Source organism: Lepisma saccharinum, chromosome 13, assembly GCF_977018435.1.
Source record: "Lepisma saccharinum chromosome 13, izLepSacc3.1, whole genome shotgun sequence".
Lineage (NCBI taxonomy): Eukaryota > Metazoa > Arthropoda > Insecta > Zygentoma > Lepismatidae > Lepisma > Lepisma saccharinum.
In genome coordinates, this window is record NC_139241.1 from 39,913,227 (window position 1) to 39,929,876 (window position 16,650).

Genomic DNA, 16,650 nt, shown 5'->3' on the forward strand with positions numbered 1-16,650 from the left:
CTTAATCGCGGAGATGAGGATGATTGATTTGCTTTATTTTGCTTCGCTTTTTTTAGCCACTTCTGGCTAATTTGCGAAGATGGGGATGAGTGATGACATGATGAAATTGATGAATGGACAATCACAAACATCCATGCCCAGGCTGGGATTCGAACCTTAGACCCCTAGCGCAGCAGCGCGCCTGCTAACCACTCCGCCACGGAGGTAGGCAATTTTTCAAACGTACATAGCACAATGAAACAAATGCAATTCTCTGCCACTCTCGTGAGTACGGGGAGGAAGGGGGGGGGGGAATTGTCCCATGACGATTTTATACACAAAAACTCTCCAAAATAAGAGTTCGGGATTCGTTTAATGAGTTATTCCTAGTGCATGATTTGGACATATTTCTCGATTCATATAATGTTATTAGGCACAATATTCTGTAAAATATTATACTTTATTGGACTTGTCTGTAAACAAGTTTTTCTGTATTTATATGTTGTCACACTATCATAAACGTTATAGTCATTTTATGTATTTACATTAACATTATTGTTAACATTTGTGTATATTATTAATATTATTTTTGTGTACATTATGTTCAGCATAAATGAGACTACCGTCCTGTGATGGACAAATAAATAAATAAATATTTATTTCTTGATTGGATTGGATACTCGATGCTTTCGGAATGTTGAGACGTGTTCATCTTTGCGTTTCAATGTGTAGCAACAGCATCTTCATGCTTTCCCAATGACAGCAATTTTCGACTTGAACCCAAGCTCCTTAACTGCGTACTCCACCTGTGAAAGCCACCATCATCCCGTCGTTTCGCTACTTAACATTACTCACGTGCCTAGAGAATCGTGTAATTTTTCGCTGCCGATCTAGCATTTCACAACGGCAGCAGTGTTGCCACTGGATTATTAAAAATTTCGCCAATAGCGTTGATGTTATGAACCTGTTCCTCCGTTCGAATTGAGATTCGGTCTTAAGGCAATTTCTTCTCTCCAATGACAATACAACAGTTTCTTAACTTTTAAAGTCGGCCTCTGTGGCAAAGTGGTTAGCGTAACGCGCTGCGGAATCTTGCAACCAGGTTCCTAGTAATTCATTCTCAATTTGGAATTTGGAGATCAACCTGAAGAGAGATTATTGCTGTAAACGTGCGCGATCATTCGAGTACAGGAAGGCCAGCAGTGCTTGCCCACAGCTTTACAATTGATATATACTCAATTTTACTTGGAATTTTTCTAAATTATTTTCTACCATCTCAAAATAGTGGACTTGTATTCCTTCCAGTCGCAGACCTTTCGTTCTCGAGATGGAAATCCTTAGCCCCATCTTGTGGCGATTTGACGAAACATTTGTGATTTGGCCAACATTCCGGGCCAAAGGAAGCACTACATCAAAATGAACCTAGGTGACCTTGAACCATCTAATAACAGGACAGCTTCTATTCACGAGACCTTTACTACCCAATAGGGTGGAGGGGCTGACATGCAGTCTCAGTAGTGTGGCAATATGTAACACTACGTTGGGATGTTTTGTACCATATAATTCCATTATCAGAGTCAAGGAAGATCAGTTAAGCATTTAATAACGAAAAGCTCAGGGAAAGAGTAGACACACAGAGCTATGATTTTTAATGGAAAAATAACATATTGTGCATGCAGGTGATTGATTGAAAAATAACGTTTGCAAACATTAAAAGCAAATTACATTTTTATCCAGAAATGATTAATGGGTTTACAAAGGCAGAGAAAGACCACTTTTCGCCTTCAAATAGCTATTTATTAAGAATTATTGATTTTCTTAATTTTTCTGGGTCTGCTTCCCCAAAGATAAAAGTCACCACACGCTATTGACTGTAAAGTATGTGACGGCAGGGGTTCCAGGTTCCAATACAGGCCTTTGCATGTATGTCTTAGGGTGAGTGGCCCTTCATCAGTTCCATGTAAGCATCACTCATCCTCAGTTTCGCGATTAGCCAAGTGGCAGAAAAGCGAAGTAAAATTAAAAAAATAATCCAATTAATAAATCAATCGACGCGGTGGCCGAGCGAAGTTCTCAGGTTCGAGTCTCGGCCTAGGAAAGGCTGTTCTCTGTGAGTTCCCTTTTATCAATTTCATCTAATCATCACTTATTAATATCGTCGAGATTAGACAAAAGTTCCTGACGTAAATTGACAAAAATGCAAAATACTCTGGCAGATATATGAATAAACTGTGTTATGTACGTTGCAAATTGTTCAGGTATAATCTTCTACATACATGAAAATACGTGAAACAAATACGTACAGAGAGGGGGGGAGTGGTGTTCGGTAGTTAAACCCACCAAATATCTTCGAAACACTACCACTGAACAGTAAAAACAATAGTAAATAATTTACATTTCCCTCTCCAATTCTTTTATATCGCGATATTTAAAAATGTTCTTAGTTTCTTGTCAATAGGTGGAGTGGAGTCGTTAGTTAAATAGTTGGCTGTATTGTCTTATAACAAAAAACTTCCTTATATGTTAAATCTCTCAGGTAATATGAATATATCGCAGGAAATCTAGCATGTTGGCGGCCCAAGTACTGAATGTTTATTTCGAAATTTATCATGTTAAACAGGTACTTTTACAATGCACGATTTTTATTTATGTATGTTACAAGACAATTCAGAGACAGTAATCACTGTAATCACAATTGATTCAGTCTGTTGTTGTACGACTTTTCCCTTCCCTATATACTCACTCATATGTGATTCTATGCCCGTAGTCATTAGTCTGTCGTCTTGGAGACGGACAGCTGCTGCCATCTACCTTACGTGCGAAGAGGTATAACGTCCTTGAATGCTTTCGTTTAGGTTAGGTGGGTCAGGTTCAGTGCTCTTGGCATTAAAATGTATTCCCTAAATGTTTGCAACACCTGCTGACATAATATCTGGTCTCAAGAATGAAAGAATAGTGGTTTTTCACCGACATTTTATGTACTCCTTCTATGTTTTCTTCTTATACCATGGTTTGTGATATTTTACATCGTTCAAATTTTGAAATGCGGAAACAAAAAAAACAACAAAAAATGACATCCTCTGTGCATAGCGCTGTAGGATGTAGGTCCTCTAGCCTACCCCGCGATACTGACCTCAAGAACGAAACCCCTTCGATCCTCGCATGGCAATCCGCCAGTACTCTTTGTCTGAATTCTGAGACAACAGTAAAGCAAGAACGGCTGATCCTAGCATAAGCTACTCTTCAAATCATAATTTCTCTTGTGAATAATACTTAGTGCAGATTTTAATTGTGCTAACAAGTTTCTTAAGCTTCGAAGTTATACCACAATCATTTCCATTATTCTAAAGTGCTTCGTAATGCTCCTGTAAAACTTTCAAATATCATTAAACATTCGGAACCGTTACCAAATTTGTGAACATTAATTTGATATCCAAGTGATGGAGAAAGGGACATTATAAGTTTATACAAGTCACAATAAGCCGGGCCCTGTGACCGAGTGGTTAGCACATCGCGCTGCGTTGCCAAGGGTCCCGGGTTCGAATCCCGCCCGGGCTTGGTTGTTTGTGAATGTCCATTCACCAATTTCATCACTCATCCTCATCTTCACAAATTAGCCAAGAGGCACAAATATAATAAACTAAATCAATCAATCAACAAGTCACAATGAATATGTAGATCCCAACATTTCATGCTGGAATCGGGGGAAGAATACTGTTCCGATCCCTATTTCTAGAAATCATCTGTTGATTCGAGGAATTCCGAAAATTTGGTTAAATTTGGAATAGTCGTATATTAAATATGCAAAATGCTTGAAGTTTTTTTGCATTGTAGGTGTCGGAAATACAGGGTGTCCATAAAGATACTTTACAACTTTGATGTCATGTACCACAACTTGCAATTTACATAAAGAAACACCATGTCCCATTTGATCAGTGTCGCAACCACAGGGAGGCAGGGGGGCATTGACCCTCCCAACCTTCGACGGAAGTCAATTCTAAGAAGGGGCCAACTTTGACTGCCAAAGCCACCTTCCGGGGGGGGGGGACAGAGGAGCAATTGCCCCCCTCGATTTCAAATCTTATGCAAATAAAAATACATTTCGTTAAATTTTCTTGCTCGCTTCGCTCGTAATGCCTCCTTTTCTCAGTGTCGTCAAGTTCAGACCCGTACCTAGGGTGTGGTGGGAGTCGGCAATGGGGGCCGAACGATCTAAATGAAAAAAAAAAAAAAAAGCTGTGAAAGAGAGAATGCCTTGGGGCCGTGATATTATTTGCGGCTTACTAGGGGCAAATAAGGGGGGGGGGACATTGATGTCCAAGGGCACCTGCAGAAGGACACAGAAGAGCACTTGCTCCCCTTCATTTAAAATGTTATGCAAATGAAAATACATTTCCTAATATTTTGTTGCTCACTTCGTTCCCAATGGCTGCTTTTCTCAGTCTCATCAAGTTCAGAGCTGGGCAGCAAAAGTTGTAAAAAAGAGAATGCCATGGCGCCCCGTGAAATTATTTGCGCTCTAGTAAAGCAATATTGTTGTCAGTATCAAAAATTGGATCTAAAAATGTTCTTCCTCACTTCGCACGCAATATAATTACTTTCTGTAATGTATTTGAATAATATGTGTTGTACATATGTATTGAATAAACTTTGAATACGTACACAATTTGATGTTAGCATGTTGCATATGTATTTTCTTGTTCTATGTCGCTCCATGTTGCATATGTGTAAAACATATCTTGAACGTGAAAGTTACACATGTTATGTACAAATAGAATTATCTTCGGAATGCATTTATCATTCATTTTCTGCCATTCAAATATGCAGTTTGTGCGCTTGTTCTCCATTATTAGCTAATGTGAAATTGAACGTGTTGAAAAAAAAAGTTTCAAATGGTTTGTTCCAAACAAATACTTTAGCACCGACTTCTACCCCTATTTTGCGTAATTTATGAGTATAATCACGTCTTTGATACTACTACTACTACCACTAGCAATAATAATAATAATAATAATAATAATAATGCCATTATTATTGTTATTATTAGCATTAGTATTATTATTACGGTCTACCATTATTATATATTATTATTATATTATTATATATAATAATAATATCATTATTATTATTATTATTATTGATACTCTCCCCCTAGACAAACATTCGTGGTTGCGCCTCTGCATTTGATTAACCAACGCACGAATTTTTACTGTGTATTAGTCCACTTCAACATGCGTACATCTAGTGGTGCGTACAACATGTAATCGAAATTCCAAACTCTGTTCATACACTCAATAGAATATCCCTATCAACTGTGACAATGGCAAATATTATTCCGGCCTTCAAATTATCAAGATCAATGACAAAAGTGCTGTGTATTGTGTCTTTTACATATCCCCACAAAAACAAGTCCAGGGGTGCAATATCAAGGTATCTAGAAGGACAAGTATTTCTTCAAATCCAACATGCTGGAAATGTTCTGCCCAGGTCATCTCCCAGTTTGGTGGGGCGCCATCTTATTCCATTCCTTACAAAAAATACTTTAGCCGTTGTTGAATCACCTACAACAAAGTATGTTGCTCTATGTCATTTACAGATCGTGCTGTATTACATCAAAGTTGTAAAGTACCTTTTGGCACACGGCGTATCTTGCAATACACGTATGCATTTCTCATTTCAATATTCGAAATGTTACTCCAGATAGAAATAATGTGCATAATTCGAGACTTTCATATATATGTATGTACACGTTATAAATAGTTGGTGCTAAAATATACTATTTATATATAATAATCGGATATAGTATATCCGCATAGATAAATCTTAAAAATCAATCTCATATTAATAAATAACTTGTTGCTTCTTTGAGTACTTCCTGATGAGTGCCTAACGAATGACTAAGGCTTAAACTTGTTGAATGATGAAAACAATTTATAATTTACTTCCCCTTTATTATCTACTTTTTATGCATTGTTTCACTCTTTTATACATATTTCTTCATATCATTACTTTCATGAAATCGATGCTCAAATATCCTCTAACAATTTATATACATTACCTTGTGCTGCCATCTATGTTTCGTTTCTATTTCTCCTTTATTTCTTTCGGCGTTATTATTACCCATGTGAAATATCTGGTTTGTAAAAACCCTATTAAAATAAATAGCCACGCTTATATAATCAAAATTAAGGTTTTGGCGCTACTCAAGGAAGTTTGGAGCCAGGCAGTCTCCCGGTTCACTTCACCATTCAGCCGCCTCTGTACGAAAATACGTAAAAACAAGTAGGTACAGAAAGGGCGAGTTCGGTAGTTCAACCACAGATACATTTATCTGTGGTTTAACCCACCAAGTATCTTCGAAATAATAATAATGAACAATAAAAGCAATCAACAAGTAAATTACCTTTCCTTGCCCATTTCTTTTACATCGCAATATTTAGAAACCTTATTAATGTATTACCAATAGATGGAGTGTTGTCGTTAGGTAAACAGCTGGCTGCACTGTTTTATAACAAAAACTTTCCTAAACTTTAAATTCACTAATTTAAGAAGAATATATCACAGAAACTCCAACATCTTAATGTTCTAAGTTTCGACTCCTTATTTCCGAAATTATTATGTTGCAGAGGCATTTTTACATTGTTTGATTTCTGGTTATGCGTGTTATCATATAATTCGGAGCCTTGGTTAGTAACAGCGTATTGCTCCTCTGCAAAATTGTAAGTATATGTCTATCATTTGACGTACAATCCAGCTCATTGTTAGTTTTGGCAGCCCATTAATTTGGCGGGCTGGCGTCAAATTGCCCCCCACCCTCTATTTCTTAAAACTGAATATCTAGAAAAGAGTGTTAGCCCATTACGTGTAGATGCTGGCGCAATATCGTTTTCATCTATTCCATTCACTTGGGGTACAACTTGACGTACGCAAATATATTGTACCTTCTTTGCGAGCAGCCATTTGTTTACTGTCGTCTTGGATACGGACTGGTGCTGCCATCTTATGTTAGTAAATGCTTTTATTATCATTAGGTTAAGTGGATTAGGTTAAGGGTTCTTAGCCAGGTGGGGGTGCCAAGGGGTACTTGCGCACCACTTAGTTTTCTTCCGCCCCCCTTCAGCATCCCTTTTTCAAAACCTATGTTCAACCCAAAAACATTAACTCTTACTGTGTCATATTATGTCATGTCGTCATGTTGAGCGTCGAATGTTAGGTATGGATGTTATTGTATGCAACAGGCAAACATTGATCCTATTCTGAAAGAGAAGCCGCATTTACGTTACTGTACTAGCGACAGTCTCTATTAAGACGAGGAGCCCTTCATTGCCATTCTTTCGACAGCATTGTCGTTAAGAATTGTTTTTTCAAGTGATCTGTTTGTGGTTTCCAATAATCGCCTATAGCTCGGTGTCAGTTTTTATAGTTGAAAACGGTTTTATCTTAAACCAACTTGTTATTCCTCTTTTCTGCAAGTCGAACTGGAACAAAAATATCAGTTTCTTTGAAGATATCATCATGTCATGGTCGGGAAATTAATTAACACGAGTTGCATCTTGAAGAGTAGGTTTCTTCAATACGTTCGATTTGTTTCTGTAGTAAACATACCCAGAATGTTCGAAATGTTACAGTTCGATGGTGAGAATGGTTCGGCAGAAGGGAATTTGACGCAATCGAAGCAGTTGGGGCAGATGAAATGCAAGCTGATGTAAACGAACACATGTGATATAGAGGGGTAACGAAGCAACAAGCATTTTCAGAAATAGGAAGCAGTCCAAAAATTTTACTTGATAAATTACGTGAAAGTGACTACATGATTTCGTATTTATAGCGTTTTTTTTTTTTTTTTTTTTTTTTTTCAAAGAACAGAGTTTCAGGTTGCATTGCAATGCTTTTGCTTCACCCAACGTACAGAAATTGAACACTCAGCAGTTGTTACCATCTGTAGAATGTATTTAACATTTTACTGCAGGTCTTGTCTACTCTTACGGCGGGCGACCAACATGCTGGCGAGCGGGGAATACGCCGCAAACGAACCAGACAACAGCGGTGGAGCCGAGAGTTACGACGTCGCGGAAGGAGGTGCATCCCGCACCTCATACAACAGGTTGCTGCGTTTCTTATCGCGCTGAATTTGGTAGCTCCCCACTTCCCTTGCCAGTACTTCGGTCGCTCGCCGTAAGAGTAGACAAGAAATATATTAACTGAACTTTGTACATTCATATGTAAATGTTGCAAGGGATGAAGAGCAGGGTCGTTAAAGTCCCAGGAACCCTTAAATTGTAATGGGTTCTATTGGGTTCAATGACCGGACTGGAACCTTCTTTCTCGCACAATTTAAATTCTATCCAAGTTGCGCATTGTTTTATTTCAATACCAAAGTTGGACCGTACTTAAATTGACCCGAAAAGAGAAGGTTCCGGGACCGAATTGAAATACTTTTAAAACAAAGAGGTTCTTGATGGTCTAGAACCCATTTGCGGTTCCTGATTTTGTCCCCCGGACCGGAATTGAATTATTTACAATTCCTGGAACCTTCAACAAATAACAACACTGTTCAAAAACGTGTTTTTAAAGGCAAGGATAATTTTCTTTTGTATTTCACTACATAGTTCAATAAGACTGAATGTTTTTTCCTTGACTATTTTCTTGGAGTGTAAGGCGTCATATCCGTCATTATGGAGGTCCAAAAGGAGGGCAGAGAGGGAGCCTTCCCTGAGAAATTGCTGTCAAATGGAAAATTCTATTTTAGAATAGCACACACGGATTTAACGTCTTTTAAATGGAAAGTTTACATAAATAAATTTTATTTCAACTTAAAATTATATATTTCACACATATAATTTCATTTCAGTCACAGAAATTTATGGTGTTTATTATAAGACCGTCGCAGGAAGCATAGTATCTTCAAAGTGAAGAAGTGATTTTTTAGAGGGCAACACTATTAGGGGGAAATATGCTTCGTTTGCCCCCTTCCCCCTGAAAAATACATTGCTTGCCTCTCAATGGAAAAATCCTCAGGACGTTCATGTATGTCATTGCCCCCCCCCCCACCCTTCAACAAGCTGTTCCTTTCGAATTTCCGAAAATTTCGTTGTTGTGTAAGAATCAAGCAAAATTAATCAAGTCGCTAGTATTGCTTAGTTTCACTGACACGTTATCATATATACTATGTTTATTAAAAATTGATTAGTTATAGCTCTTGACTTCTCTTAAGTTGGGCGCTCCACATACTGGTAAGGGAAGTGGGGAGCGGGGAAGCGACCAATCCAATGCGATAAGAAACGCAGCAGCCTGTTTAACAAGGTTCACGTAGTACTTCTTTCCGCCACGTCGTAACTCTCGGCACCAACGCTGTTGTCTGGTTCGTCTGCGCGGCATTCGCCGCTCGCCACTTTCCTTGCCAGTACGTGGAGCACCCGCCGTAAGAGTAGTCAAGAGCTATAGTATTAGCTAAAGGTTGCATGCGTGTTTCATGTTTTCTTTATTTTCAACATCGCACCCCCCCCCCCCAAATTACAATCTGCACCCCTAGATCATTAATCCTGGAACGCCGCTGCTTTTAACATTAAAATAACGCATGTTTCTAATACCTACTCACATACTCGATCCGTTTAATTCCCTACACTTTTTGACACTAGGTATAGTGCAGACCCAAGAAAATTGTGTCCAATCAAGTAGACGCGTCTTCAAATTCAAAAGGTTCAGCAAATGCTTGTCTGTTGTTTTCAACGTTTGATTTGTTAGCACGTACCACGTGACCTTATAACCACACTCTACACCTCTCCAGAATGTAGTGTAAACGGTTCAGATACGAAATACACTCCTCGTGTGGAATCGAACACAGGACCAATTGAATTAGGACATTATTATCACAAACGTTCCGCCTCAGAGGCCGATTTCATCTTCAATTTCTAGATATTAACGTAAATATGTTCCAACTGCAGTACCTGCCTCAGTATAGCATGTTCAGAATTCTAAAACTAATATAAGGGTTATGATAGCATTGCAAGTTATCAATTTTTCCCCTTTGCGGTTTACTTGCAACTTAACATCCATAACGTCACCATAGCTACTTTCCGTTTTATTTCAGAATGAACGTTCAGATACGTGTGATGACCGTTATTTTCCCAGATTCCTTAAATTGAGGATATATATATATATATATATATATGCATTGTCATTTTAATGGCGCCCACGGACCACGGAAACGTATAGAGGACATCAAAACAAACAACTTTTCTCAGTAACATTTTTCTCGTTCGTGCGTTGATTCGACATTACAGCCGTTCAAAAAAGGCCGTTTTGCCGCCTGGATCCTGGAAACCCAACACAACATTTGATCGTATCTGTGACGTCATATCCTGCGGCGAAACAGCGCACGGCAGTGTTGCAAGGAGCACACAAATTTTATGAAAAATTACAAACTACCAACCACATTATTAGTTTTAAAACGAAGCGAGAAACGCCTCCAGTAGATTGAACATCATAGCCTACCAGCCAGAAGATCAGCAGTCATCTAAGGAAAGGGGGAAGTGAACCAACGATATGGGAAATGGTAAAAAACGTATTCAAAATGAAGTGTCAATATCGGATTTTGTCTCAGCCTACATGTCAAATATCATCAACAATAAATGTTACTGGACGAACAGCTTACATGTGGCTGTTTACGCCCAGATACATGTCAATTATACTTGCAAATCTCGTTGCAAGGTTGATATCTACAGGTTTGTGCCCATATGCATTTTGGTATTTTTGTTCTTATAACGAAAGTATCCGAGTTTCACGTTGATCCATTACGGCTAAAACACGTACAACCACAGTAATAATGTAATTATGAATCAGTAGCAAATATACTGCCCTGTTCACAGTTACAAAATATTACATGTGTATCCGGTGCGTAAATAAACACAGTCGTCGGAGAGCTTGTTTTACTGCTACTTATATCCCTTTATTTTCAACCATTTTTGTCACTGCCTCATAATGCCCTGAATATACATTATATTATGTGTTGCTTACCTTTGGAATTTTGAGTTCTTTCATTTCTATTTTGTCATCTGTTCAGTGTGTCACAGACAACTAGTAGATCAGAAGGACGAAGTGGATAGACTAAATTGTAGATGCCAACTTGGTAACTAGATTTGCAAATATTTGACATGTAAGCTGAGACAAAATTCGATATGACCTGTAACGACCCTGCGTGGTCATCACATTTAGCTATCCTGCGTGATAGCCATATTCTTTAATATATAATTATTAATGCTTTAGAAATGCCCTGCGAGGCTTACGCTTTTGATTTATCTTTTATCTAATTTTGAGTGCATTGTTGTTAAGCATGAAGCATATATTGTTATGGCACACACGTTTTGGTTAAAGAAAGCATGCTAAATACCCTGCGTGGTTTACGCATTCAGTTATCTTTTGTGCAGTAATTGTTGTTTAATTTGTAACTTGCATTGTCGAATCTCTTTATCTTGTAATTTCTTTAATGTAACGTGTTCAGTTTAGCACACAAGTGTTAAGTTTATATCGCCACATGCTAGTGGTTTTTACAATGCTAAACTTGATATTTTATAACGCACGAGTTGCATCTCGTAAATTGGAAGGGAGTTTGCAGCGCTGCAGCCGGCTTAGTTCCGATCTTCTATACCCGCCTCAGTGCTGCCACCAAACAGTATATAAACAAAGCAGCGAGGCCCGGAGCTCAGTCGACTGCCAGATGCCGACTGCGAAAGACCTGGTTCCCCTACCAGGATCCAATAGCTTCCTTGAGAAGGAAGGGGGAGAATAAAAAAAGCAGTTTTCCTACCTACCTGGTCTGCCCCATAAGAGCTTGATGTGCTACCCTTGGGTCGTGGCGGCCCAAGCCCAACTCTCCTGGGAGCTTCCAGACCTTCCCTTTGTACCTTGCCGTCTCTTGCTAATGACTGGACATACCAAGGGACCGAACCGTTCCCTTGTCGTAGCTGGATTGACTTTGCGGCGTCCTTTCAGACCAACACCTTTGTGAAACCGCGGGCGCCTTGGCCCGTCCATCGCTATTGACGCTTTCGCATGTTGTCCCCAGACAGCGTGGCACGTGACGGCTACCAAGGTTCCTATTGGTTACCTGTACTAGTTGGTTCCCCCTAAATTAGATAAGAATACTAATACTGCCCAGGTACCTCACTGAGGAGGATTTAACAACGTATGTGCTAAACTGGTTATTTACATGCGTGTATAAATATAAATAAACTTTTACAAGTTGACCTTTGACCTCTCCATACTAAACCCCGCAAGCCCTGAGATACTTTGAGTCCATGTCTTCGGCTGGCTACAAGCTAGCATATATGGGTACACTTTTGCACCGCTCCGTGGTGTAGTGTGCAGTGCTCCGGCGCGCGGACGTTGCAGACCACTTCCACTTGAATTCTATTTTCTTTCTACCATTTTTCGTATCGTTTGTTTACTTACTGTTAAGTTACAGAATGTATTTGATCGTTTTGTTTTACGGTACATAATGTGGCTGATTGTAGCTATGTCATTTTTCACAGAATATGTGTGTGCCGCCTGCCTGGCAACCCTGGAACGCATCGCTTCACTACGGGATATGACGTCACAAATGCAATCAAAATATGTGTGTGGTTGCCAGCATTCAGGCGGCAAAACGGGCTTTTTTAAACGACTGTAGCGCCGAAATGATGCACCAACGAGAAAAATGTTACTGAGAAAAATTGTTTGCTTTGATATCCTCTATACGAATCTGTGGTCCGTGGGCGCCATTAAAATGACACCCTGTATGTATATATATATATATATATATATATGTGTGTGTGTGTGTGTGTGTGTGTGTGTGTGTGTGTGTGTGTGCGTGTGTGTGCTTTTGCAGATGCTACCTTATGGGGACACTCGTCAGTTGTGAATCCACCTTGTGGGGACCGCACCGACTTGTGGGGACCAAAATCCGGTCCCCACAAGGAAATCGTTACGAAAATACATTTAGAAGCCTCGGATCACTGCCCTTGAATTTTTGAGGAACGATAATGGAATTACCTAATAGGAAATACATGCAAGAACCTGATGGATAGCATCCTTACTTGGGCAAATTTGTTTTTCACGTGTCCCCATAGGGTGGCAAATTTCAATGCAACGTGTGGGATGAGCTTACCATTTTCCACACCAGGTGGCAGAAAAATCGCGTCCGCGTTACACACCCACACGCTCTGGTTTTATCGTCCTTGTCGGTACCCGGGGGGAAGTGGAGTAAGGGGGGAGGTTTCGGGTGGTGGTGCGGTGAGAGGGGGAGCGCATACACACGATTTCTTTCCGAGTAGACCTTGTGGGTACCGGAGAATCACCTCCCGGTCATAGGCCAAGATATTCAAGGTGTATCGGCGCTCGTCAGGAGAGGTTGAGACAGTGTCTGGCTGAAGGTCACTTTTTACCCCACAGCTTTCTGGAATTCGATTTCTGAAATACTTTTAATTCTTATTATTTGGCGCCATTGCCCTCTATCTAAATCTATGTTTCGCAACCGGTGTTCCTCCACAAGGTCACGGGTGTGCTGCGAACTTTTGTCTGTAGTAACAAATTGAATGTAAATTATTTAATCTGACTACCATGCGAGAGACCCGGGTTCGATCCCCAGCGGGGGAGAACCAGTATATTTTCCACCTGTTCAAGCGGTTCTGGCGCCCACCCAGCGTCATATAAAGTGGGCACCTTGAGAAAACTTTTGACGAAAGAAGGTGGTCATGGACGTGGTGCTGATCACTTCACCCCCACCTTCGACCGTGATCAAGAATGTGTAGGGTCCAAACTCCACACTCTACTCCTTCATGGCATGGTGCAATGCACAGGGAAGCACTTGACTTTTTACTTTACAAATTTGTTTTCTTAAGTTTGTATTTTTTGCTCTGTCATTGTCATGACTTAAATAAGACACCCCTTGATGGCAAGGGTCAGTTTGTTATTACACATACTTAATCTCTACAGGCGTTTCGGATCTATATAATCAGCTGCATGAATCGTTTCAATAATAATAATACCAAAAGTACCTATGAGTGCAGTGAATTGGATTATTATTATTATTATTAGTAGTAGTAGTAGTAGTAGTAGTAGTAGTAGTAGTAGTATTTTTAACTGATTATATTGTAACTCATTCCCAAACTTTTAATTTATATCAACAGTGCCGTAATGTATATTTTTTACATAAATAAATTTTATGATGTGCCGTGTTCAGTACTGGATAATTTATGGTATTCTGCGAGGACAAGAAGGTTGCGGAACATTGCTCAACCTTTACTTTTACAGATGACTGAGTATTTTGATGGGTTTAGAATTATCAGAAGGAAAAAGGGGGGAACACCATACTTTCGGAGGTATTTTCTTATGCCCTGGTACCTTAAAATTAACTCAGGGCGTGAGTTCCGCGATTTTTCTTTTACGGATTCCCTTTTTGATTCATCCTTTATTTTCCTTATTTTTTTGTTTACAGTAATTCGCTGTGACATTGGCATGAAGAACCAAATTTGTTCGGTTTTCCTGAACAACGTTGGTTTTACAGCATTCTACGAGGAGATAAGTAAGATTAAAATAAACGTTAATAATAGTAGGAGGTAAATGTGTGTTAGTGTTCAACATTAATAATATTTATGAATACATATACAAAATCACATAAGTGTGTAATTGGTTTGGTAATGTTTTGTTAGGATAGGTTACATTGTGTGTCGTGTGCCTTAATGTTAGTGTTAGTGTCTGAAGGAAGTCATGAGCTAAAAATACGTCCGTTAAAAGTGTAAAGTTAGAGAGGCCCTATCACGGGTAAATACATGTTGTTTAGTTATTTTCCCCACTTATTTTTTCTTGCTTCAACCTCGATAGCGAGAAAAGATTAAGATTCAGTTGAAGTGAAGAAACGTCTTTTGGTACTTAATTACTGCGATGTGTAGGGAGTAAAACCACAGACTAAAAAACGAGGGAAGAACAAAGTCAATACCTATTTTGTTTTTTGTTTCTTGACTGTAAACTTACTGTTCTCTAGGACACAGCCTATATATTATGCAAGTTCTGTCCCAAAAGTAATTAGACCAATTCTGCAAAAATCGTTTTGTTGAAGGTACTGGTGTGTTTAAGGGGGCTATCGAATTTGAAGCTTCTCAGAACATTCTCTGCACGTAAATACTATCAATTAAATTCAATACCAATTTATGTGATGTAAAAATGTGAATAGAATTTATATTTTTTCAAATATGCCTTTTTGAATGTAACAATGCTATTGTACGTTTAATATTGTTGCCAAGTTGCTCGATGACTTAGAGACAGTCAAAGACGACAGTTGCTACCACTAAGGTATTCAGATACCTGTAAACTGCACCGTCCCGCTTCAATTCATTCATTATTGTTGCAGCCTAATAGGAAGGAATCACTGATTCTTCAAACTGTTATGGGTTTTCAGCGACGTATTTATGTGCAGCAACCATAGGCGTAACTTAGTAGGTGCATAGGAGACACTTGCTCCCAATTTGTTTGGGTTTATCACGAGATAATGGTACTTTTGTTAACTCCTGAAACCCGAGGATTAAAGTAATCAGTAATTTTATGATTTTGCAAATGTAACACCTATTTATCAAAATATTTCTGGATGATATTTCTATGAGCTGCAAAAAAGAAAATATTCTGCTCCCCCCCATGAGTTACGCTACAAATTTTTATACTATATTCTGAGAATGCGAGACAAACATTGAATATTTCATTCTGTAAAATAACGTAAAGTTTTATGGTTGACGTAAAAGTGTGGAAGAAATCGAAGAAAAATTAAATTTAGATAAATAACATCATAAAATCGGATCGTCTTAATGCGAACGAAATTAAATAACGTCTATTTCTGCCATGAATTCAATGGCGCTTCCAGGAAATTAGTAAGAAGCCTAATGCTGCTTTTTCACTCTTGCAGATGTATTTTCCCAGTATTATTATTTTTTACCGAATCGAGCGGAAGTTTACGTCCACTGTATGCCCGATCTGTTCGAACTGGAGGTACAAATTCAAAGCGCGACAAGGACAACTTGAAACGTGACCCCAAACGAAATCAAATCCTGGAACCTATATTTACAAGATCAACGTCCTATCGGCGAAGCCTCTACGTAAATTCCTCAGCGTATGTGTAAATACAATAGAGTAAGTTAGTTAGCATATATTTTTAACCGTGTTTGGAATTACAGTTTAATGTGGAATCTGTCCCGGGGAACCTTGATTGCAGCTCCAACCACTCGCTATCAGTTGTATTACGTTTTTCATTTTTCTCGGTAAAGGATATACGTATTTATATTTGGGTGGTCACTGCTTCACATCTCACGACAGCCTAAAGAGTTCTCGTTGTCTTGTTGAGTCTATTCAGGCGACTGCCGAGATAGTGCCGCTGACGCTTAATTCCCTGCCCTTCATTTTCACTTTTTATACACCGTTATCCTCTCGTCGCTGTTCAGTTAATTGTGAGGCCTCCTCGACGGCTCAGTGGCAGAGTCGTCGCCTTGTCATCAAAGGGTCCCTGGCACCTAGTGGTTCGGATCCCACTTTAAACTGTAGATCCAGTCCCGATTAGCGTAACTGTGCATAAAGTGAACTTAAAACACCAAATCAATCAATCAATCAATTCAGCTAATTGTGCATATAAGCAATGATGAGTAAATAAAC